The 26,944-nt window shown below is 36.9% G+C and overlaps 1 long non-coding RNA gene across 1 annotated transcript in view; it reads right to left on the reverse strand.

Annotated features, from left to right (window-relative positions):
* Gm39296 overlaps positions 1-26,176 on the reverse strand; it is a 175,390-nt gene extending 149,214 nt beyond the window's left edge. The window contains exon 1 of the long non-coding RNA XR_870555.1: positions 26,115-26,176. This is a non-coding gene — a long non-coding RNA (predicted gene, 39296). The remainder of the gene's footprint in view (positions 1-26,114) is intronic.
* Positions 26,177-26,944: the final 768 nt, after the last annotated feature.

A 26,944-nucleotide genomic window follows, 5' to 3' on the forward strand; every position in this document is an offset into this window, starting at 1 on the left:
AGCAGACATCTGACATAAGTGTATGGGCTCCACATGCATATGTATATGAACATACATATATGCATATTCACATACAGAGAGAGGAGAGAGGAGAGAGAGAGAGAGAGAGAGAGAGAGAGAGAGAGAGAGAGAGAGAGAGAGAGAGAGAGAGAGAGAGAGAGAGAGAGAGAGAGAGAGAAACCCTGCCAGGGTTGTTTTTGGAAAGTTCTGTACACATGACAGTTCTCAGTAAATGACTACATATTTTCTAATTACAACCAGGGTCTGGAAAGTAAAACAAAGAAAGAAACAAACAAAAGAACCCTGGAAGTTTTCTACTTGTTGATTTAAGCTATTACAGGTTATTAAATGTATAATTAACTGAGGTATTAGGCTGCAATTGTAGGGTAGCCATTTTAAGATACCAAGTCAGTGGAAAGAACTATAGGTTAATGAAGGAGAGCATTCCCTAGCATGTGAAGGATGGAATTTGTCCATAATGGCAAGAGAAGTCAATCTGCAAACACAGAACATGCCTCTGGGAGTTATTTTACCCACCTTCTCTTCAGCTATGGCCCTGTTGATATCATGGCTCACTTATGTTATAATGTTCAACATAGGAAGTGTAACTCTTATCATGTAGAAGTTACAACAGAGTGAGCATTTCCAAGGTATGGGTATTAAGTATCTTCTAAAAATGAGAGAAGAACTGAGATTTCTAAGTGGGGAGAAAAATGGAAGAAATATTGAATACTAATTCAATCATAAGTAGGGTAGGCAGTTCATTTGTCCTTTACTAGCTCTTGTAAAGTTGTTCTGAGTGGATTTTATTTTCTCTTAACTTGGAGGCCAAAAAGCCTGAGCTTAAGTAACTTTGTCAAGATTTATGCCATAAAATGTTTTGAGACAGGAGATTTATACAAGGCTCTCAAACTCCAAACTCTATAAACAGTTTATTATACCACTCCTCTCAAAGTTTCCACATTTTAGTGGTGATAATAGTAAAGATGGAGAGGTAAAAATTATACACACATTGCAAATTTCAGATGGGGAGCAGCAGTGTGGGCTTCAGTAAGGAATGGCTGGCATTGACTGTGTGTGCAGCACCATGCCATGGCTAATACTTAATTGGGGACAGAAATCCTTTCAGGATTTATCTCCTTATGTCGTAATTTTTAAAGTTATGTTTGATAGAAGGGAACCCAGAGCAGGTGTAGTAAACAGCCTGTGTCAGTGTTAATGATCTTCATCTTTGACCATCACTTTCAGGCTTAAACTAAAGTTGCATAGAGAAAAGTGGGAAGGAGCATAAGTATGATCCCACAGACATTTTGAGATGAGCATTAAGCATTGGTTTAGTTTGCTCTGCCTCACTGTTCTCCACTAAAGACGCACATATTTTGTTTTCCCTTACAAAGTCTTGTTGAGCAGTTTGTAGTAGTGATGACATTTAGAGACCTTGCCTAAGAAATGCTTGTGAGGCTTCTCCTGCAGCTTGCCACTTCTGCAGCCTCACCTTAGGCTGAATGATGACCTGTGTAGTTTCTTCAGGATTAAACTACAGCTGTCTGGTGTCTGCTTGCTGAGAGGACTAGACTGAAGCTGGTGGAGCATGCCTGGTATCTGCCTGCTGAAAAGCTATTTTATAGCTGCTGTGTTGTACTTTGTGTTTGCTATAGGACCAAACTACTGCCAAAGAAAATTGACCTTATCCTCAAAGAATTATTATTATGCAGGTACAATTTCCCAATATCATAATAATTTTTCTCTTTCACTACCTATGGTGGCTGGTGGGCTAGAGGAAAGTTTGGGCCCTTATTAAAATTAGGTTTCAAAAAATTTATGCCTACACAGGGCCTTTTTCTGGCTAGGCAAGCACTCAGCCACTGAGTTATATCCCCAGCCCTCATAAACTTCAGTTTATAAAAGAGAAATAGTAAGAAGAATTTCAAAGCCTTTTTAGGAAGCCACTATTATTTTGATACCAAAACCAGTTAAAAATACTCAACAACAAAAGAAAACCACACACTAATATTCCTGATAAACACATATAAAAATTTCCAATAAAATACTGCCAAAACAAAGATAAAATAATAAAGATATTTATCAGTACCAAGTTGAATTCATTCCAGCAATTCCATTGTAGTTCATCATACATAGATCAATAAATATTATTTGTCATATAAACATACTTAAAGACAGAAGTCACATCATTATTTGATTAGATAAAGAAAAGCCCTTTGACAAAATCCAACATCCTTTCATGACAAGAATAGTGTAGAATGAAAGTATACAGGAGACATATCTCAATATAATGCACAATACATAGAACACATTTATAAACAGCATCATGTTAAATGGGAAACTCTCCAAAGCATTTACACTAAAATCAAGAATAAGTAAAGGATGTCCACTGACTTTATGCTTATTCAATACCCTGCATGAAATTTGAGCTAGAACAATAAGATAAAGGAAGGAATTAAGAGAGAATCAAATAAGAGAAGAGGAAACCAAAGCACCCCTTTCTGAAGATGATTTACAAAGACTTACCAATAAACTCACAGTTGATAAATAATTTCATCAAAATTGTAGTATACAAAAAATGGGCAAACAACAGTTGCCTTCTTATATAGCAATGGACAACTTACTAAAAATAGAATTTAAGAAAACAATCTTATTCATGACACATGCACAGACATACACACACCAGAACAAAACAAAACAACTGCTAATAAAGAAAGACTTCTACAAGGAAAATTTTAAGGTGCTGAGGGAAGAAATTGAGAGAGATATGCAAAGTTGAAAAGACTTGCTGTGCTCACAGACTGACTGGATTATTATTGTAAAACAGTAATCGTACCAAGATCAGACAACATATTTAATGAATCCTAAAGTAGGGCTTTTCTTTGTAGAAATAGAAAATGTGATCCAAATAAACACATATGGTATTGTGTATGCATGGACACACACACACAGGCGCGTGCACACACACACACACACACACACACACACACACACACACACACATGAGTGCGCTCACACACTCTCAAGAATGAAATGTACAATAGAAAAATGAACCCCAGGATAGGATGTTAAATGAAATAAGCCAATCACAGAAAGATATAAAAGTAAGATGATTAACTTACTTATGACATCTAGTTTTTGTTTATATCTTTGTGTTAGCTGCCAGGATCTATTGTATAACACTTGTCATAAAGCACTGAAGCAGTAGATTAGGTCAGCCTTGGAGACTTAGTAAGATTTGTATGGCAAGCAGGCAGGCAGATAGATAGATAGATAGATAGATAGATAGATAGATAGATAGATAGATAGATAGATAGATAGATGGGGATGGATAGATGGATGAGATGGATGGATGGATCTATGGATGGATAATACAATGATGAAAGGAAGAAATATACAGGGAGATTAAAATATAAAAAATTAGCTATTTTTAAGAGTTAGAAAAGTAGGCAGTAGAGTGCACTAGTGCTGTAGTGGTGTCAGCAATTGGTATCTCTGGTGTTTCCCTGTGGTTTTTAACCTAAATTAAACAGATAACTTCTGGAAGAGAGTACACTGTTCCCTAGGTCTCACAACTTAAAGCAGGATGGTCAATAAAACTGAGATTTACAGAAAAGAAAAATATTAAAAGGGGAATATAAAAAAGAGGGGGTGGGGAAAGAAGGTGGAAAATGTCATTAAGAGAATTATCAAAATGATTGAGGGATTCTTTTCTTCATGGGATAGTTAGTGAGGATAAAGAGAAAGGTATAGGTCTTTCTTAGGAAAATTCTGTCCAACCTAATGAAAATGGTAGAAGTGTGTGTGTGTGTGTGTGTGTGTGTGTGTAACAACTTGCTGCTAGAATTAAAAGCCAGGCATATTAGGGACTTGAAACTCTTTAATAAATTTCTTTCTATTGCATACAGTAAGTGAATTTTGAGCTGTCCTAACATGTATGAGGCCCTAAGTTCAACTCTTGGACCTATAGTAGAAGTAGAAATAGTAGTAGTAGTAGTAGTAGTAATAGTAGTAGTAGTAGTGTAGTAGTAGTAGTGGTGGGGATGGTGGTGGTGGTGGTGGTGGTGGTGGTGGTGGTGGTGGTAGTAGTAGTAGTAGTAGTAGTAGTAGTAGTAGTAGTAGTAGCAAAAAAAGAAAGAAGCAAGTTTGCTCTCAAAAGCTGTTAGCTTGGAACTGGCTCCTCCATAAAAGCAAAGAAAAAAGACTAGGCAAATGGTGCAGGTCTGTTGAATGGCTCATCACATACTTTTAGTGGTGGACTAGCAGATAACTCATACTCCACTATTGCCAAGTACTAAGTGCTGTCAATGAGAGGATACATGGTATGTGTTTTGGGAGACCAACATTCACATAGTTTCCTTTCCTATTGGATGGAAATGTATTACTTTAAATTAGACTTTAGTGGACATACTTCTAATTTGAACTGGTAAATGAATGCAAATGACAGCACAACATAGCCATTCATGCTGATTTTCCCGGTAATGAATCTCTGTCACATCTGTTAAGATTCTTTGAATACGCAACTCAAATCCTTTTAATGCTTACTTAATTAAAGGGAATAAGAACTTTAGCACTATGACAATTTAATTTAAAATGATAAAGACATGTCAGGAATAGATCTTTCATTCATTTTAATTTGAAAAATATATTATCTTCTCACAGAATATAAAAGAGCTGAAAGCATTTTCCCCAAAGAAAAGTGGGTTATAATAACATGAATCAGAAAGTTGCCTTGTGTTTGGTTGTCATTTAGTCAATGTTATTAAGCTGGTTTATAATAGCTTGAGGGGGTAGATTCTCATAGTGATTCAATCAGTAAGAGTTTGTACTTTAATCTCTGTTACAGAAAAACTCTTCCATTGATCTGTGGCACATCTGGCCAGTGAGTAGGAACATGTTTCAATCACGGTGCTATGTGGGATTCCTGATTATTCAAAGGCTTAAATCTGGGAGCCTGTGTCAGCTCATTACACTGTGGGCTTGTTGTCTATACATGTCACTTGTTACTTGTTATGGAAGATGCAAGACAAGAGCTCCAAATTTACTACTTACTGTACTTAACCATTTGTCTGTATTAAAAATTATAAACCAGTCCTGGTGTCATAAGCCTATATGTCATTTGTTTTAGAGGCTGAGGAAGAAGAATAAGAAATCCAAAGGTAGCCTGGGCTAGAGTGAGGTCAGGCAATATAGAATGATCCAGCCTCAAAATTAAAACTAAAAAGATGGATAGGAATGCAGTTTGGTAAGTACTACAAACTGTAGGTTCAGTCTCTCTCTTTGACATAGATATCTATGACATAGATATATGAATACAAACACACACATGCATGCACACCCCCCCACACACCCACAAACACCCACCCACACAACATACAAGGTGGTCACTTCAGTCTCTGATCTCCCACTTGTAGAAATATGAGCTAGAATCAACCCATAGATTCTCAGGAGCATTGGCAATCCCAGGTCTTCAGCTCATTCCAGAGATGCCCTCTACAGATTTCCATTCTCACTCCCAGCTATTTTCTGCCACCCTTCTCCCATATCTGACTGACATCCCCATAGCCCTCCTCTCACCCTCTCCCACCCAGTTCTCTCTCTTCATCTACCTCTGATGATTATTTTGTTTCCCTTCCTGAGTAAGCATCTTCCCTGGGGCCCTCCTTATTGGCCAGTTTCTGAGTCTGTGGATTATAGCATAGTTTTTATGAACATCGTGGCTAATATTCAATTATAACAGGATATTCCGTAATTGTCTTCCTGGGTCTGTGTTATCTCACTCAGGATGATATTCTCAAGTTCCATCAATTTCCCTGCAAATTTTATGATGTCTTTGTTTTTAATAGCTGAACAGTAGTTTATTGTTTAAATGTACCACATTTTCTTTATCCACTTTTTGATTGTGAGTCATTGCAGTTGTTTCATTTCAAGCTATTACAAATGAAGCTGCTATGAACATAGCTGAACCAGAGTTCCTGTTGTAGAGTGGGGAATCTTTTGGGTATATTCCCAGAAGTAGTATAGCTGAATCCTGGGATAGAATTACTTCCAATTTTGTGAGAAACTACCAAACTCCTTTCCAATGTGGTTGTACAAGTTTGTACTCCCAACAGCAGAAGAAGAGCGTTCCCCTTGCTTCACAATCTTGCTAGTAAATACTGCTACTTATTTTTTTTAGTTTACTCATTCTAATGGGTGTAAGATGGAAACAGGGTCATTTTGATTAGTATTTCTCTGATGGTGAAGTTTGTTGATCATTTCTTTCAGTTCTACTAAAATTCTCCTGTTGAGAATTCCTTGTTTTGCTCTGTACCCTGTTTTTCAATTGGGTTACTTAGTTGGTTATGCCTAATTCTTGAGTTCTTTAGATATTTTGGATATTAGTCCTTGTCAGATGTAGTGTTTGTGAAGATTTTTTCCCACTTTGCAGGCTGTAAGCTAGTCCTCTTGAGGGAATCCTTTGCCTTTCAAAAAGCTTTTGAGTTTCATGAAGTCCCATTTATTAATTGTTGATATTAGTGGCTAAGTTTCTATTTTTCTGATCAGAAATGTGTCTCCTGTGTCAGTGAGTTTGAGGCGTTTCCCTACTCTCCTATTAGGTTTAATGTTTGGTTTTATGTTGATGTCTTTGTTCTATTTGGACTTGAGTTTTGTGCAATAGGTATGGATCTAATTTCATTCTTCTTTATCCAGACACCAGTTAGACTAGCACCATTTGTTGAAGATATCCCCCCTTTTTAAAAATACTTTTTTGGATTTCTTATCAAATTATCAAGTGACCGTGTGTGTGTGTGTGTGTGTGTGTGTGTGTGTGTGTGTGTGTGTGTGTTAATTTCTGGATCTTTGATTCTATTCCATTGAACAACCTCTCTGTTTTTATGCCAATACCTACAGTTTTTATTAATCTTGGCCTGTAGTATAAGGTTGAAATCAGGAATGGTGATTCTCCAGAAGTTGTTTATTATTACCATCACCATCATCATCATCATTATCATCATCATCATCATCACCACCACCATCATGATCACCATACAGCTTTGTTTAAGCTATCCTGGGCTTTTTGTTTTTTGTTTTTTTTTTTTTTTTTTCATATGAAGTTGAGAACTACTCTTGCAAGTTCTGTGAAGGATTATGTTGGGATTTTTGATGGGAATTGTATTGAATCTGTAAATTTCATTTGATAAGATGGCCATTTTCACTATGTTAACCAATCCATGAACATGGGACATCTTTCCAACTTCTGACATCTCTCTCAAATTATTTCTTCAGATACTTGAAATTCTTGTTATATGGGTCTTTCAATTCTTTTATCAGAGTTATGCAAAAGTATTTTATATTATTTCTAGCTATTTTAAAGGGTGTTGTTTCCCTATTTCTTTCTCATTTGTGTAAAGGAGCACTACTGATTTTTTTAGTTTATTTTGTATCCAGTCACATTGCTGAATGTGTTTATCACCTGTAATAGTTCTCTGGTGCTGAATACTTTAAATCTTGTCTTACCTGTCATATTTGGGAAATTAAATGCCTACTTTATTCAAATTTATTTGGTGCCATTGTACTCTTTCTTTATGAAGTGAAGTGAAATTAACATCTGAAATAATGCATTCAACAAAGCTTATTGCAGTGACAAAGCCAGAGGTAATATGTACTAATATTACTTAGTAGGTTTAAGATGTTGTTTCTAGTTGTTAAGGCTTGAAACAGTCAATTCTTAATTACACTGTGGTTCTCAGTCTTAACCAGAAATCAAGACTCCTCCAAAGTTAAGTAACAATTTTATGAGCAGAAGAAATGCTGTATTGGTTTATCGGATGTATTTCTCTCACAGAGAATCTAAGTTTGGTTCTCAGCACCCAGATCTGGTCTCTTACAACAGGGTGTAACTTTAGCATCAGGCGATGTTATGCTTTCTTCTAACCTTCACAGGGAGAACATGCATGTGTGAAATCCCACAAATACAGTATACATTTTTTTCTTTCTAATTGATGATGAAATAACATTGACAATAAATTTATACAGTCCCATTGTTTTTAATATTTGTATATGTGTGTATGTGTATATGTGAATATATGTATATATGTGGATATGTAGATATGAGTATATATGCGTATATGCATATATGTTCTCTCCAATGGGAACAAAGTGGCTCTGAATTCTCTCAGACTTCTGTCTTCATATAATCAATACTCTAGAAGTCGGGAAGAGAACAGCAGACAAATATTTTTTTTTTTTCCATTTTGAAACTACAGTCTGATAGAAGCTAACAAGAGTAAGTCAAGAAATAATGTTTGGTAGCCTGAAGATGTACTGAACAGTTTATATGAAAACAGTCGAACTTGCCAGAATAACATTACATTAAACACCCTGTGCAATCGACAATTATCAATCAATCACATGTTCTCCATTATATCTTCTAATCATACTGTGGTGTATTCCATTTGTTACTGAAATAAAGCAAAGATTCTTACCGCATTATTATTCCTAGTTTTTGAATAAATAAAGGTTAGGTCAGAGACATTTTTAAATTATACAGCCAACACTTTATTTTTCTGTATATTCATGGACTTTTTAGGACATAGTCAGGTTTTTAGTTTAAGCATGGAATTTTATAGTGCCCATTTAGAACTTTCAGATACACCAAATATTCAGGCACCATTCCTATTGCTTTTAATTCAAAGAACAGCTAGCCCAGCCCTCACCACTGCATTTTTATTTGCCATTTATATTTTTGTGACATCTTGGTTTCTGCTATGAAACACCCTAAGTATAGGAGAAGTTTACTTCCCTCCTGTGGCTTTATTTAAGTTATGTGTCATATGTCTGTAAATTTGTTGTGCAGTGGAACCTGTTTCTGATGCCTTGATTAAACTGGATTCAAAGAAGAGGCTACATGCTTATGGCAACTCAGCATGGACACATAAGGCTTGTGGTACCACACCATAATGAGGCTAACACTAGCTGTATGCTCAGAAGTGACAGACAGTTTGCTTTTTGTTTTTACTAAAATATATATTTTCTCTAATTCTAGCTATAGCAAACACAGAAGTGGATGCTCACAGTCAGCTAATGGATGGATCACAGGGCTCCCAATGGAGGAGCTAGAGAAAGTACCCAAGGAGCTAAAGGGATCTGAAACCCTATAGGTGGAACAACATTATGAACTAACCAGTACCCCAGAGCTCTTGACTCTAGCTGCATATGTATCAAAAGATGGCCTAGTCGGCCATCACTGGAAAGAGAGGCCCATTGGACACGCAAACTTTATATGCCCCAGTACAGGGGAACGCCAGGGCCAAAAAGGGGGAGTGGGTGGGTAGGGGAGTGGGGGTGGGTGGGTATGGGGGACTTTTGGTATAGCACTGGAAATGTAAATGAGCTAAATACCTAATAAAAATTAAAAAAAGAGAGAAATCAATGTACAATAATGATGCCAGCAAAGCCGATGTTTACTAACCTGACAATTGTCTCTATCAAAACCATGCATCTAGGGAGAAATGATAAATGGACAAAATAGGAAATTTTAAGAAAAAGTCAGTGAACTCCCAAAGACATGGGAGACTGAGCTAAAAAACAAGCTTTGAACTGCAAAGCTTTTCCAACAAAACTGAAAATTTAACACCATAAATATTAGTCATTTTCATTTATAAAGATTAAATATATCAGATCCAATAATTTATACTGACAGACAAAAGAGAAGGATATGGAGATATAGAGGGAGATGCTGTTCCTGACAAGCAGACAACAAAGTCAATGAAAAAAATATTTCCTGAATATATGATGACTTCTAGCATAATGCATATTTAAAATTAACAAGAGTACTTGATGTTTAGATAAAATGATTTAGAACTCCACATGTAATGTTTTGTGGGTGCTGTCCAAAACCAGCCTTTTAGGTATCAAACATATATATATTATATATGTGTAATTTTTTTTTGGTTTTTTGAGACAGGGTTTCTCTTTATAGCCCTGGCTGTCCTGGAACTCACTTTGTAGACCAGGCTGGCCTCGAATTCAGAAATCCTCCTGCCTCTGCCTCTGAGTGCTGGGATTAAAGGAGTGTGCCACCACGCCCGGCTTATATGTGTAATTTTTATTGGTTATTTTAATTTCTTTACATTTAAAATATTATCCCTTTCCCCAGTTTTGCTTCTGCAAACACCCATATTAACCCCCTCTTCCCTGCTTCTATGAGGGTGCTCCCCCATCCTCCTTTCCACTTCCTCCTCACTGCCCTAGCATGCCCCTACACTGGGGTATTGAACCTCTACAGAACCAAGGGCCTCCCTTCCCACTAATGCCAGATAAAGCAATCTTCTGCAGTATATGCAGCTGAAGCCATGGATGATTCTATGTGTATTCTTTGGTTGGTAGTTTAGTCCCTGGTATCTCTGGGAGGGGGTGTCTCATTGGTTGATATTATTGGTTTTCCTATGGGGTTGCAAACCCCTTCAACTCCTTCAATCCTTTTCCTAACTCCTCCATTGAGGTCCCCGAGCTCAGTCTAATGGTTGGCTGTGAGCGTCCACATCTGTTTTGGTCATGCTCTGGCAGAGCCTTTCAGGGTACAGCTATACCAGGCTCCTGTCAGCAAGCACTTCTTGGCATTAGCAAAAGTATCTGGGTTTGGTGTCTGCAGATGGGATGGTTCCCTAGGTGGGGCAGTCTCTGGATGGCCGTTTCCTTCAGTCTCTGCTACACTCTTTGTCCCTGCATTTCCTTAATGGTCATCTTACAAATTCAATCTACAGATTCAACGCAATCCCCATTAAAATTCCAACTCAATTCCGCACAGAGAAAGAGCAATTTTCAAATTCATTTGGAACAACAACAACAACAACAACAACAACAACAACAAAAAACCCAGTATAGTGAAAACTATTCACAACAATAAAAGAACTTCTGCAGGAATCACCATCCCTGATCTCTAGGTCTAATACAGAGCAATAGTGATAAAAACTGCATGTTACTGGTACAGATATAGACAGGTAGTTCAATGGAGTAGTATTGAAGACCCAGAATTGAACCCATAAACCTATGGTCACTTGATCTTTGACAAAGAAGCTAAAACCAACCAGTGGGAAAAATATTTTAACCATAATAATAGCTAGTAATTATGGGCTTAATGCAAGTAGGTATGTGATATTTAGTAAGTCCGAACTAAATAATTCAAAAATAAATTGCTATTGTGAGATAAAGATTGCCAAACTTTGAAATCATCACATGACATGTGCAAAGGTGAAGAGAGGGAATGGAAGTCTGTGTGCGTCCCAATACTTTAGTTTGGACATCTCATCATCTTTTTCCCAGCAGGATTTTTTAGAATAAATTCATTTCCCTTAGCTCTATGTGGTGTACCAGCACACTAATCAAAATCCAGGCCACTGTTGCAGGAGCCTCAGCAGCATAGATCAATCATCCCAGTGCCTGTGATGAGTATCTGAATTAGATATTGAAGGACTGTCTTGGAACTAAGCTAGTGCCTGTGAGATATTTTATGCTATCTCCAGGTAATGGTGTTCGAACTGAGTTAGAGCTGTAGTTCACCCGCTCATGCCTGGTGTTGAAAAATGGTTCCTCTCAGGTAGAAAAGAATCCATACAGCTCGAGGTTACTGAATTCTCTGGTGATAGCAATGTAAATACAAAATCCTTGATTTGATTATCCTAATAATTCTGCAATTTAAGAATAATAATTAGAGAGGTTGGAATGGTTTTTAATCAAGGGGAAGTTATTGTGGGTCAGGAAGAGCAGAGTTCTATTTAAGACCTATTTTTGCCACATATTTTGATTTATAATTGAAAATGAAGAGTAAATATTTATGCGAATATGAAATTCAGAGCAGAATCCAGGGAAAAGCTTATAAGCTTTAGACTAAAAATGTAATTTCATTTTTTAATTTGTCATTCAGCAATATAAAATTTTTAAAGATGGATGTGCTGGTTTATAAAGCATTAAATTTTGTCTGAACATTTGATGCTAAAGGTCATAGAGCCTTTTGAATCTTTTTCAGAGATAACCAATGTTTGGATTTCATAATGATTAATATTGAGTTCCACAGTATGAAATGGTAGAAGTATGTTTAGGGCCATTGCAGAAAATGATAGAAACTTTGCCTTAAGGATAAGCCAAAAGCAAAAGAACTGTGTTTGTTTGTTTGCTTCTTTGGTATTCATCTTCTTTTCAGTGTTTGTGTGAGAGTCTGTATGCATATCTGTACACTATCTACTTTCGATGTGCTTGTAGCATCCAGAAGGGATGTCATACCTCTAGAATCTAAATTATTTGTGATTGTGAGGCACCATATTGATGCTGAAAACCACAGTTGGGTCCTCTGGAAGAGAAGCAGTGTCTGAACACTGAGCCCTCTCCAGCACTAGAGCAACTGCTATTTTGTTGTTACTAAAATTCAAGTCAAAACAAAGTCTTAAGTTAATTTCTAGTTTGATTTTGGCATGAGTCATGACCTTGATACTAAATTTGTGAACTTAGGCAAGCAACTTGTCCAGTGACAACTTTTGCTCATCAATGATTATATTATCACTGATAATGATGATACTTACCTAAAACACTTAATAAATTGAGAATATAAATATAAACTATACATATACATATGCACACACATATATATATATTCACACATATACACACACTTACATATACATATTACATATATACATTATTTAACATTTTATAAAGTAGTTTATAAACTATAATTTTAGGTGATAATTTTAGTCTTTGTTCAACATGACAATTCTCAGACATTTAAAAATTATTTAGCAAGGGCTATTTTGTGATTATTAGCCCATCAAGTATTTGTCTGCATCCCTGGATTTTAAAATTATATCTTCAGCCTTTGAAGATCATTTGGTATCTTCAAAGTCTTATGGTATCTTTTTCTCATATTATACTTAGAAATTTACCTCAAATAATACTGTATATTTTAAAGAAATGAATTAGTTGAATAATTAATTATTTTTCTGAATAGCTTTCCAAAAATTGACTAGACAACAAGATAGATAAGAACATATTCAATAAAAAATTACTTCAGTCTAAAGTGCTGTGGCTCTGTGCCAGGCAAACAACAGAGAATGGAGACTATATGGGGAGTGCAGAGCTGCACATGAGTGCAAGGAGTTCCTTGGGCTTGACTTCTACACAGGTGTGTTCTTAATGAGCCCCATGAAGTTTTCTCTCGTGTGGATATGGAATTAGGGGATGAGAAGAGGATATGGGTTCATGTAACTCCCAAATGCTGTCTCTGCTTATCATACTGTATTGTTAGTTGTTAGTCTCTAGTAGAATTCTAACTAATCATTTTTTTTTTTTTACCTCTTGCATCCAACACTTCAGAGAATATCCTCAGTGCTTATGGTCTTCACCAAAGGACTCCAAGTTTTACTGAATGTCACTAGATATAGAGACTTTAATAGAGAGTACCTTGATTAATCCCCAGTGCCAATGAAAATGGTGAAAGTATTTCTCTGGAGTTGAGTATGCCATGCCTCAGAGAGTAAGCAACTCACTAACATTTTCACAGGTGGTATAAGCACAGATGGAGCTGCACTTCTGTCTAGGGCTTCCTGAGGCAAAAATTTCCTTTTTCAATAGAGTATTGTGAGTATTCAAAGAAAATATGAGCAGATCTTCCTTATGTGCCTTAGAGTCTAATCCTCTCCAGCTTCATTTTTACTTTCTGTCTCTATTTTGGAGTACCAGTTCTATGGAGCATCTTGATCAATAACTATTCCTTCTACATGATCCATGGCAACTTGTCAGAGATGCTCTACTCATTGCACTCAGTGGTCTGTTATACATATTGTTTTCCAGATCTTTGAGACCTTGGTACTGGTTAACTTTTTTTTAGCATATGAAGAATATAGATTCACATCTTAGTAAAATAGAAACAATATTATCATTTAAGAGTTATTTTTTAAGTCTCAGATTACAAAGAAAATATATCTCTTGAGTCCAGTGAGTGAAGAAGGAGATAACTGGATGCAATTAAGTTTAAAGCGATACAAATTAACTTAAATATAATTGTAATTATGGAGTCGCTTGACATATATTAAAAAGTTAAGCACAGTAATCCCATTTCACATATCAATCCTGCATGAGGCTTTAGATACATACCAACCCTGTGTTTCAGCTTCAGAATTCATTTGATATAAAGATAGCAGACACGATGAAGTAAACCAAGTTGGCTGATATCTGTTTCAAAATTAATAACATAAAATTGTTAGAAAGCTAAGATGTAATAAGGTGGTATTACCTTATTTTCTCCCAACTGGTTTTGTTGTGCTGTTGGGAGAAGAGGTTAGTGGATCTTCAAAGCTTGACTTGAGGTTCTGAAACCACTGACCAAGACATAGAAGGTTTAACAACAGAAATACAGAGATATAAGAAACTCATTTCAGAATCAGGAACAGGAGACATTAGAGAGGAGAGAACGCCTTGGAACCACACAGAGTTCTTGTGTATTGTGAGACACTGGTAAGCTGGAAGAAGACCAACTCTCATGGTGCCAAAGGGAGACCATAGCATCTAGGGAGCATCTGGTAACTTACTCAGTAAGTAATGCTTCCTAAGGCAGAGCAAATACAATCCCATTGTCACCAAGTAGGTCAGAATACTGGTCCATAAGGATTTGTATCTACTTGTTATTTGCTCTCTTCTCCAAGTCTTACATTATAGTCTAAAAGTCTGATCAAGGCACCAGATGACAATAATGTCTCATTGTGCTGTTCTTTCAGGAAAATTGATGATTTAACTTTTATAAATAGTACTATGAGCCATGTGATGGTAGCATACATCTTTAATCCCAGTACTTAGGAAGCAGAGACAGGCAGATCTCTGAGTTCCAGGACAGCCTGGTCTACAAAGAGAGTTTTAGGACCACTAGGGCTACATGGAGAAACCGTGTTTTGAAAAACAATAAAACAAAATACAATAAAATAAAACTCTGAACAAGGTAATGATTTCTCTTTCTTGGTTATATCTTGGGCTTTTCATATATTTTGAGAGCTTTTAATTTTAGTAACTGATTATACATAGTCCATGATAGAAACAAATATTTAAATTTAATAATAATAATAATGTAAAATGTAACTTTTTAAAGATGAAGTAAAGGAAAATGTAAACAATTCAAGTGGAAATTCCAAAACAGAGATTCCTAGATTGATTCTGATTGTGAGGAAATGGAATACAAGGCTAGAAATTAATGTCTAACATGAATCTCAAATGCACACAACTACATTTTTCTTGTGTTATTCTATTTATAGAAAAATGAGTACATAAATCAAGAGAAAGCAATGAAATCTTGGAGAAAGGTTGGGGATAGATGTGCAAGTGACTGAAGCAGTTTGAAGCTACCATCATTGGCCTTGGAAACTAGAGCTGGCTCAACAATTGCTAGATATTAGTATTTTCTACTTCAGACTGGTACTGCCTTACAGATGAGCTATTTATTAGGTATATAAATAAAACTCAATTATTAATGGTTATGAAACTAGAAGTAATAATTTATGTGAGTAGTTAGATGCTTGCAAGTAAAACCACACATTTATCAAAGTCACCATGGTTTTTGTTCAAATATGCCACGTGGAATTCCTTTTAACTGATGCTAAATTCAAAAATAAAATCAATAGTACCTAATCTAGGTACTATTGTTATAATTGTCATTATTAATTTAATGTTAATATTAAGCATTTTATATATAACAGTAGTCTTATTTTCTAAAATTAATTTTAATTTTTCAAAATTAAAAAATTGATGGTTCCCTCCCAATGATAAAAGAGAAATGACACTAAAAGCAAATTAATTCTTTTGAAGGTTGTAATATGGTGAGAGAGAGCAAGGATATGAGTCAATTCCTCAAATGTTAAATCTTTTCATAAATGAATAGGTTAGTCTTTTGAAAGAAATATGTATATGTGAGTTTGTATATGCACACATGCATGTGTGTGGTTAAATGTGTCTCTGTGTACATATATTTATGTACATGTATATGTATACATGCATATTAGTACTGTATAAGTATTCATGTGTGTGTGTGTGTGTGTGTGTGTGTGTGTGTGTGTGTGTGTGTGTGTAGTGATAGTTCTGATGCAATGGTCCTGGTCCCCAATCAGTTCTTGATCTAATAGTAAAGACACCATGGGCGAATTACTGTACTGAAGGAATAGGCAAGACTTCTGAGTCCCTGTAGGAAAGATGGGAAAGGAGGGGATTAGGGGTAGAGTTTGCCATATTTCAGAGGGAGAAAAGTGAATCATCTTGTGAGATTTCAGGCAAAGCAGTCATGAGCTGCTTCTACTGGTGGGATGTTTGGGGGGTGTCAGCTGAGACTGAAGGTGGCAGAGCAACAGAAGTTGAGTGCAGACTTAGGATGCTGGATAACGGACAACTGATATTTGGGCCCATAGCTCACATGACTGGTTTAATAACAGTATCCTTTTATGTGAAAGGAAAAGAAACCCAGTTATTATTGCTTAGCTATGAACAGGGAAGGATGTGCCATGCTTATCTGATTCAATTATCTATTTATCCCTTTAACTAAGCTCCTGTTACAGGCACAATTCTGGATTACAGCCAAATGAAAAATAAGTGGAATAAACTAAACCCCTTGCCTATGTAGTGATTAAAGTGAAAATATTTGAAGAACTCATAAAAATAAAAAGTATTAAGCTAACATTTTGTATTTAAGATGAAAAATGGCAGTGTGGAAACATTAACATTAGGACTCATCATAGGTGATGGGAAGCTTCAGTGAATACTATTAAGATCTCCCATTTACTCAGCTTGCCAGTAATGAGAAGATTTCTGATTGTGAGAGTTTTGGAGCTAAATTTAGATCATCAGAAGGAAAACAAGATGTTAGTCAGAAGCCAGATCTAGGTGAGGGTAGAGAAGATTGAGGGCCTCAGGCAGATGCCTGTTTTATAAAACCCAGAGAGATTAACAGGCTGAGAAAGCTGATGCTGAATATTGGAGGAAGCCTACTGTAAGGTGAACTTATAAAAGTCTTAGTTTTAGAGAGACACTGCACTTGAATGAACGTGGTAAAAAGTAACTGGGGTGGTTTGAGGCAAATATTACTATAATCTGATTGTTAATTTACATCTAGGCAGATAGTTACTGCAGCAAGCAATTGCAGCTGCTAGAGCCAAAGGACAGCAGTGGACAGTCCAATTCTTCTGGCACTCATGGCTAAGGGGAAACAGAGGTGAGAAGAACATACTTTGCATGCCATGTTGGTGGAGGTTCTGGCCTGGGAAGAAATTGTTGGCATTTTACGATGTAAGTGGAGCATAAAGACAATAATTGTAACCATGAACTAGTTTTAGTCAAGATTACTGATATGAAAATTATTTGTTGCCACATTGTATCTCTGGAGTTATGGTTGAGGATATACTCCCTCATGTAAGGGTGTGAAGAGAATCCTTTTCCTCACTCTTGACTCCCTTTACTTAATCTGCTTACCACCTACTACAGTTTACCTCAAATTTTACCCTTAAATTTTATTGCTCCCAATTTTTCTCATGATATTCTAAGCCCCTTTGTTATAAAATATTTATTACATGTTTATAAATCCTAATCAGGGTAAACCTAATGTTGTACTTTAGTCTTTATTTGCTTCTTAATGCTCTAACTAAAGTACACTTTGGGATGGACATTATCTTCTTTGGATCTGGTACACTCTGGTGGATACTAATAAGTATGAGCCATAGTCTATATGTCCATATCTAGCTAATAAACTACATCACATTTAATTACTGAGTAATTGTTTTAAAAACTGTGGATATCATGTACCATTAAAACATAGTGGCTATATAAATGCAAAGAAGTCCTGGCGTTTTATTTGTCAGAGATTTCCATTTGGTTTAATATGAAGAATGGTTGTTCATAAGAAGCCATGGAGATGTGGAAATATACTGAGGTCAAGCATTTGACATGTGATCAGAGTGGAGAAGGGCTTACAGTGGTTTAACACTAATAGGTGGATTCCCACAAAATATGAGAAATCCAACTCTTGTATTTAAGAAGTGTTATGACACTCTAATAAAAATTATACTTTAGGTGTAATTAATAAAACTCAGTGCTTATCAATGAATTGTGAGGGACATGAGCACTCCAGGAAATAAAGTTTTCTCTCTGTTTAAAAAAAAAGGCCATAGAGATATCTACTGTTTAGTTGTAGGCCAAAGCTGTCAGAAAAGAAGGTAAGAAGCTCATTTGCCCTCGGAACCCTCCCAACGCACTCTGTTCAGATACAAAAGGCCCATACCACTGACATCCCTTCTTGTCCCACTGACTTTCTGCTGCCATGTTGTGCCCTAACATGAGCAAACATTGGATGCCCAGGTACAGACCATGTCAGTCAGAAAACAGGTGTAGGCCACACCAGTCAGAAGAACATAAGCAAACTCAACTAAAGACACTGTGTTGGAACAGAGACTACACCAGCCCCCAGAAACCCAGATGGACAGTCCACCTATGGTTCTTTCCTACTTTCTCAGTGCCTCATGACAGGATCCTCCATTTCAGTACTCTCCTCTTTACCCTGTGCTACCCACCCCAAACTCAGGCAAAGACTCCCTGCTGGAGCAAAGGCTGTGCTAGACATCAGATGTCCAGTATCCAGCTAAGGTGGGGATTCCCTGATAGACTAGAGGTTGTGCCATCTTCAAGATATCCAGGACTCAAAGCTCAGAAGACTAAAAATGAAACAGAAACAAAGGAATAAAATATCCATCCAACAAAAACAAACTCAGAAATCAGCATCTAGACCTGTAATCATCCCAAACCCAGATGCTTAGACATTGATTTAAGAACAAAATTAACAACAGTCAGGGTAGTATGGCACCACCAAAGCCCAATATCGAAGTATCTCAACCACTAAATATCTTAACACAACTGAATCACAAAGCAACTACCTTAAAACTGATTTTATGAAGATGATTAAAAGTCCTAAAGGAATAAATTAATAAATTCCTCAAAGAAAGTCTAGAAAATACAAACTGGAGAAATGGATAAATCCATTTAAGAAAGCCAAGAAATAACAAAGAGATGAAGAAAATGAATGAAACTTTTCAAGACCTGAAAATAGAAATATAAGCAATAATAATAATAACAAATAATAATAATAATAATAATAATAATAATAATAATAATAATAAACAAACTCACAAACTGAGGGAATCCTGGAATGGAAAATCTAGGTATGCTAACAGGAACTACAGACACAAGCATCACCAACAAAATACAAGAAATAGAAGACTCTTTGAAGATATGACAGGAGGAATAGATATATTCATCAAAGAAAATGTTAAATCTAAAAATGTCCTGATATAAAATATCCAGGAAGTATGGGACAATATGAAATAAGGGAGAAGAATAGGTATAGAAGATTGCTTGCTCAAAGACCATAAATCTTTTTTAACAAAATCTGCTGGAGTACAGCTCTAGTGAGTTCATATCCTGAGATGGGAAAGGGCATTGGCCCAGGTGAAGGCACTGATCAGCCATATATATTCAAGCAAGTGGCCCCGAGGAACACTAGACATCTTTATTTATACAGCCACAATCCAGCTTCCCTGAGCAGTGATATCACAGATTATTTAAATAAATCATAACATCAGCATTATAAAAGCCCTCAAAGCCCCCAATAGTTTTGTTTCTTCCTGTCCCCACCTGATAGACCAATCACCTCCCAACCATATTTTATAGTACAAAGCAAAATGTCGGCAAGCAAAAAGTAAATGTCTAACCAGGCATGTGTTGTAGATGGGCCTGATACTGCTTGTATTTTAATGCTAATTCCTCTTTCCTGAGAGGGACTGTGGACATGAAGTGAGTCACATGTACTCAGGTGAATTCTTGTGAACCAATCCCCTAATGAATAAAGGAGCCAATCACTGGGCAAGTAGGATGGACTTACGGGTTGGATAGAAGAAGAGAAAAAGCAGGAGAGAGTTAGGCCCTTTTGGATGGGGAGAATGTGAGGACAAGATGTAGCTAAGAGTGTCTCCTGGTTTCAATGGCGATCCATCAGGATTCATTACCAGAGAATTTAGATTTAATAAGGCTTACAAGATAAGGATTTTAGTTGCTATGCCCAATGATGGGGTTACCATCATTTCTGAACTATGTTAGTGTTGTGTTTTCATTCATATGGCTGCTTTTTTGGGTTCAAGAAAGAAAGGTATGCCACAGCAGTAAAGTGTGGGCTTGCCTGATGTGCACCTCAAAGGCCTTGGGGGATTTGAAGCATGGGGCTGGCATGGTAATGACCTACCAGAGGGAAACTAATGACCAGGGAGGAGAGATTTTGGGGTTCTGAGTCAGTCTCCATGAGCTAAAAACAGGTCAGCCATTGCCCACCAGTGCATGGCCAGCCAGGCTCCTGGGGCAGAGGTTGCTGGGTGAAGCATGGAAACTTGCTGTTCTTTATTTAATATTTCCCAAAACAGGCATGTCCTATAGACATGAGTGGAATGATGGGCTTTTCTGTTCTGAGACCTAACTGAATTAACCCATATACTCTATTCTATGAGTGCTACATGGCTGATTGACTCTGCTCAGTTTCATGTAACATTCACCCTCAGAATTGGGGTAAATTACCTCCTGTCACTGATTTCATGAGTGAGACTCTCTCTCCCTATTGGAATTCTCATCTCCTATTTTCTGCCTCAACTTATATGTCATCAACTTTTATTGACAGGTGATGCTTTCATACAGTACACGAGAGATTATCTTTACACATAAGCACATACCCAGCTGGCATCAAATGTTACAGAGTTGCGCATGATGAGAGACAGATTAACCATTTGTTGGTATAAGCCAATCCTCTCTATCTTTAACATTACAATTTAAAGTTAGGTCCCTCTTCGCCCAGTCATCAGAAAGCACTCCTCTGTCTTTTTAAATTGTAGACAGAGACATAGCCATTATATTAAGCAACCATTCCTAGTATGTAACCATCAATTCCCAATATCATATTTTCAAGAATCATCTTTAAGATGATGTTAAAGTACTCAACAAGGTGGACTCCAGAAAATCAAATAACCCCATTAAAAAATGGGGTTCAGAGCTAAACAAAGAATTCTCACCTGAGGAATACAGAATGGCTGAGAAGCACCTGAAAAAAATGTTTAACATCCTTAATCATCAGGGAAATGAAAATCAAAACAACCCTGAGATTCCATTTCACACCAGTCAGAATGGCTAAGATCAAAAATTCAGGTGACAACAAATGCTGGCGAGGATGTGAAGAAAGAGAAACATTCCTCCATTGTTGGTGGGATTGCATGCTTGTACAACCACTCTGGAAATCAGTCTGGCAGTTCCTCAGAAAATTGGACATACTACTATCGGAAGATCCCACAATACCTCTCCTGGGCATATATCCAAAAGAGGTTCCAACCGGTAAGAAGGACACATGCTCCACTATGTTCATAGCAGCTTTATTTATAATAGCCAGAAGCTGGAAAGAACCCAGATGTCCCTCAACAGAGGAATGGCTACAGAAAATGTGGTACATTTACATAATGCAGTATTACTTATCTATAAAAAAAAGAATGAATTTATGAAATTCCTAGGCAAATGGATGGACCTGAAGGGTATCATCCTGAGTGAGGTAACCCAATCACAAAAGAACTCACATGATATGTACTCACTGATACGTGGATATTAGCCCAGAAACTTAAAATACCCAAGATACAAGATACAATTTGCAAAACACATGAAACTCAAGAAGAATGATGACCAAAGTGTGGACACTTTGCCCCTTTTTAAAATTGGGAACAAAACACCCATGGAAGGAATTACAGAGACTAAGTTTGGAGCTGAGACGAAAGCATGGACCATCTAGAGACTGCCACACCCGGGGATCCATCCCATAATTAGCCTCCAAATGCTGACAGCATTGCATATGCCAGCAAGATTTGCTGAAAGAACCCTGATATAGCTGTCTCTTGTGAGGCTATGCCAGTACCTGGCAAACACAAAAGTGGATGCTCACAGTCAGATATTGGATGGAACACAGGGCCCCCAATGGAGGAACTAGAGAAAGTACCCAAGGAGCTAAAGGGTTATGCAACCCTATAGGTGGAACAACAATATGAACTAACCAGTACCCCCGGAGCTCATGTCTCTAGCTGCATATGTAGCAGAAGATGGCCTAGTCGGCCATCATTGGGAAGAGAAGCCCCTTGGTCTTGCAAACTTTATATGCCTCAGTACAGGGGAATACCAGGGCCAAGAAGTGGAAGTTGGTGGGTAAGGGAGTGGGGGTGAGGGTATGGAGGACTTTTGGGATAGCATTTGAAATGTAAATGAAGAAATTACCTAATAAACAAAAAATAAAATAAAAAGAATCATCTTTAAGATGATTTTAAGAATCTTCTGTTAATCAGATAGAACTTCCCCATTTTTTTTTTTTTTACCTCTTTGTTGATCAGACACAGCTTTCCCAGTACAGTGATGCAGGACCCCATGCTCTCCACAACTGTTATAAGCTTACTCAGGATGACTCTAGCTATTCCTCTAGGGACATGATTGTGTCCCTAATTTCCCAGTATTACTGATCATATCTGGAAGTTCAATAGAGGTACAGGAAAGAGAAGAAGATTTTACCCCATCACTAATAGTTTTAGGAAAAACAGAACCATCCATGGAGTTTTTCCTGTGGGATTTTTTAGCATTGCCCAACAAAGTAACCTACATATAGTTATGAGTATAAACAGCATAGCCAAAGGGAGAGCTTGTAATACATACAGTCAAGATAATAAATATAGAAGCCACCAAAGTTCACCCACTGGGCTTTGGAAAATGGGAAAGGGTCTTTTTTGTGTGTAGTCCAATCAGTGAAGCATTGATATTTTATTCCTTGTCGATGTTGCATTGCCACTGCAAAAATTCCTAGAAATTTTTTAATCTAAGGAAGGATATGCCTATTAAGATAGAAGAAGCTTAAAGAACATCAATAGACTAGACCAGAAAAAAGTCCCCAAGAAAAAACATTCTGCTCACCATGTAATAATCAAAATACTAAACATACAGAATGAAGAGAGAATATTGAAAGCTGTAAAGGATAAATGTCAAGTAACATATAAAGGCAGGCCTTTCAGAATTATACCAAATTTCTCAAAGGAGACACTAAAAGGTAGAAGAGCCTAGGCAGACATGTTGCAGACTCCAAGAGACCAAAGGTACCCGTTCCAGAATACCAAACATGGCAAAACTTTAGTTTGCCATAGGTGGAAAAAGATAATTTATGACAAAATCTAATTTAAACAATATCTAATCACAATACAGCTCTAGAGATGTACTAGGAAAACAACTCCAGACAAATGAGGTTTACCACACCCTTAGAACACAGAAATGAAATAATTTCACACCAGTCAAACAAATATAATGGAAACACACACACACACACACACACACACACACACACACACACACAAAACCATCATAACCATGGCTAACAAATTAATAAGAATTAACAGAGACTTGGGATAAAGGGCATGCCCAAGAATCAATGGAAGTGACCTTAGCTGTGACCCACAGCAATGAGGATATGGAACCTGAAGAGACCACCTCATATAGCCAGTCAGAAAACCCAGTGGACACCATCCCACCAACAAAACTTTCAACCCAAAATTTATCCTGTCTACAAGAAATGCAGGCACAGGGATGAAGAATAGACTGAGGGAATGGTCAAGCAATAAATGGCTCAAATTGAGACTCATGCCATGGGCAAGCACCATTCCCTGACACTATTAATGATACTCTGTTATTCTTGCACACAGAAGCCTAGCATGTCTGCCCTCTGAGAGGCTCCACCCACCATCTGACTCAGACCGATCCAAACACCTATAGCCAAACAGTAGATGAGCCTGGGGACTATTAAGGAAGAATAAGAAGTATTGCAGGCACTAAAGGGGATAGGAACTCCAACTGAAGGACAACAGAATCAACTAATCTGCACACTTGATAATCTCAGAGACTGAACCACCAATCAAAAAACATACATAGGCTGAATCTTGATATCCCCATACACAAGTAGCAGATGTGCAGCTTTGTCTTCATGTGCGTCCCAATCAACTGGAGCAGAGGCTATCCCAAAAGCTGCTGCTTGGATGTGGGATATGTTCTTTCAGCTGGGTCATATAGGATGTACCTAGCTTCACAAAGGCCAGGCTGAGTGATGCTTAGTGGGCCCCTACTGACTAAGAAGAGAATGGGAAGAGAGATGAATGAAGGATGGTGGGAGGGGGTTCCTGGGAGGGGGCAATGAGTGGGATATAAAGTGAATAAGTAAAAAAGTAAATTAAATTGTAAAAGAATTAACCATCATTGGTAATTAATATCTCTTACTACCAATGGATTCAGTACCCCAATAAAAAGATACAGGCTAATAGAAAAAAAAACTAAAAACCAGGATCTATTCTTCTGCGTACAAAAAGTATACCTCAACCTCAAAAATAGAAATTACCTCTGAATAAAGAGTTAGAAAAAGATTTTCCAAGGAAACAGACCCAAGGAACAAGTTGGTGGAGCCTCATAAAATAAATTTGGCCATTTTTCTTCTGTTTGTGTTTTGTGGACTAATTGCAGGAGTATTAGAATTGGTACAGTTATCCTGATTCCCAAACCACATACAGATTCAAAAAGATAATTACAGATGAAATTTCCTCATGAACATTCATGCAAAAATACACAAAAAACACTTGTAAACTGAATCCATTCAAGTATACATCAAAATATCATCCATTATAGACAAGTAGACTGAATACCAGAGATGCAACGATGGTTCAATATATGAAAATCTGATAATTTAATCTACCATATAAATAACCTGAATGAAAAAAAAATACATGATTAGTTCATTACATGCTGAAAACCCTTTGATAAAATCCAATACTCTTTCATACTATATTACTTGAAGAGACCATGCCTAAATACAAGAAAGACAATATACAATCAGCCTATAGCCATCACCACATTAAATAAAGAGAAATGCAAAGCAGTTCACCTAAGATCAGGAACAAGACAAGGCTGTGCACTTTCTCTACTAATATCTAGAACTACTTGACGTTCTAGATAAAGCAATAAGACCACTAAAGGGGATGAAGTGGACACAAATTGAAAAGAAAGAAATCAGTGTATTGCTATTTCAGAATATAATATATTATTTATAACTGACTCCCAAAATTCTATTAGAGAAATCACACAGCTGATTAACACCTTCAGCAAAATGGGTAGTTATAAGATTAACTAAAAAAATCTGAGGAGCCCTTTTATATAAAATGAAAAATGGCCTGAAGAAGAAATCAAGAAAAAGGAAAAAAATATCCTTCACAATAGTCACGACCAATATAAAATATCTTGGACCATTTATAACCAAGCAAGTGAAAAACATGTATGACTTCAAACCTTTGAAGAAGATAACAGAAGAATGGAAAGATCTCCCATGGTCATGAATTAGTAAGATTAACATCGTAAAAATGGCTATCTTACCAAAAGCAATCTACAGATTCAAAAAATCCACAACAAAATTCCAACACAATTGTTTATAGAACTTGAAAGAACAATATTCAAGGGCAATATTCAAGTTCATATGTAAAAGAACCCCTGAAATGTGGGATAGCTAAAACAATCCTGTATAATAAAAGATCTTCTGGAGGTATTACTACCTCTGATTTCAAGCTATACTACAGAGCTAAAGTAGAGAAAGCTGTTTATTGGTATAAACAGACAAGATGAACAATGAAATAGAATCCAAGTCCCAGACGTAAATCTACACACCAGTTCAGAAATATGCAATGGAAATTTAAAAAAGCACCTTCAACAATTGGGTAATTGTCTGGAGATGTTATGTAGAAAGCAAATAGGTCCACACGTATCACCCTCTAGAAACTCAAGTCCAATTATATTAAAAATTTCAACATAAAACCAGTTACACTTAACCCGATAAAAGAAAAAGCAGAGAATAGCCTAGAATACATTAGCACAGGGGAAAACATCCTGAAAAGAACACCAATATTATAGAACTAAGGGTGCTCATAGTAAGTGGGACTTCATTAAACTGAAAAGTTTCTGTTGCAACTCACGATTTATGGTCACCATGTCTGGATAGCTCCTCTGAACTCAGAGAAAACTGGTGGACTCCATTTTCTCAGTGGGACTTTCTCTTCTCTGACTGATTTGAGGAGCCTGACCCCCAATCTTCTATTTGAGGAATGTCACATAGTCCTTGGCAAACTTACAAGTTCAACTTCCTGCCCAGCATGTACTGGGGATGCCTGGAATGCTTTTCTATATTCACAGTATTTTAAACTATAGCCAATGATTTTATATTCACCCTGTAAACTCCTTCCCTCTCTCCAAGGTCCATATATAGCCCTTTGTCACCTCCAAATACCTTGTGTGCATACAAGCTATTTCAATGAAGTTTATCTAAGAGAGCTGTTTCATTGACTATCATCTAAAACAACTGTAACACAAAACATTTGGAGGAAGCATTCTTCAGAGAAGGTCTCTCCCCATGCACTCATTCCCAGTTGGACCAAGATCCTGCAGAACCCACCCATTCCAGATTCTGCTTCATCCATTTAGCCTGGTGTACCACAGTGCCTAGACACCTGGAAGGAGAAAACAGAGAACACAGAATCAGAGCTGGCTCCTTATATGCATTGCAAAATTGGAGGTAAGGCAAAGGACACTCTCAACAGGACAAAACTGAAGCTTTCAAATTTCACCAAGTATACTTCCAAAATATGTAAAGAAATCAAGAGTCTAGAAATTAAAAATTCCTGACACCAAAACCAAACACAACTGGCAAAAAACTCAATGAAATGATTTCTAATAGTATTCTGCTTTACTAGTAGTCTGGAGAATATAATAGTAGTCAGGCAGACTTCATCCAGCAAGTGACAGGAGC

Source organism: Mus musculus, chromosome 9, assembly GCF_000001635.26.
Source record: "Mus musculus strain C57BL/6J chromosome 9, GRCm38.p6 C57BL/6J".
NCBI lineage: Eukaryota > Metazoa > Chordata > Mammalia > Rodentia > Muridae > Mus > Mus musculus.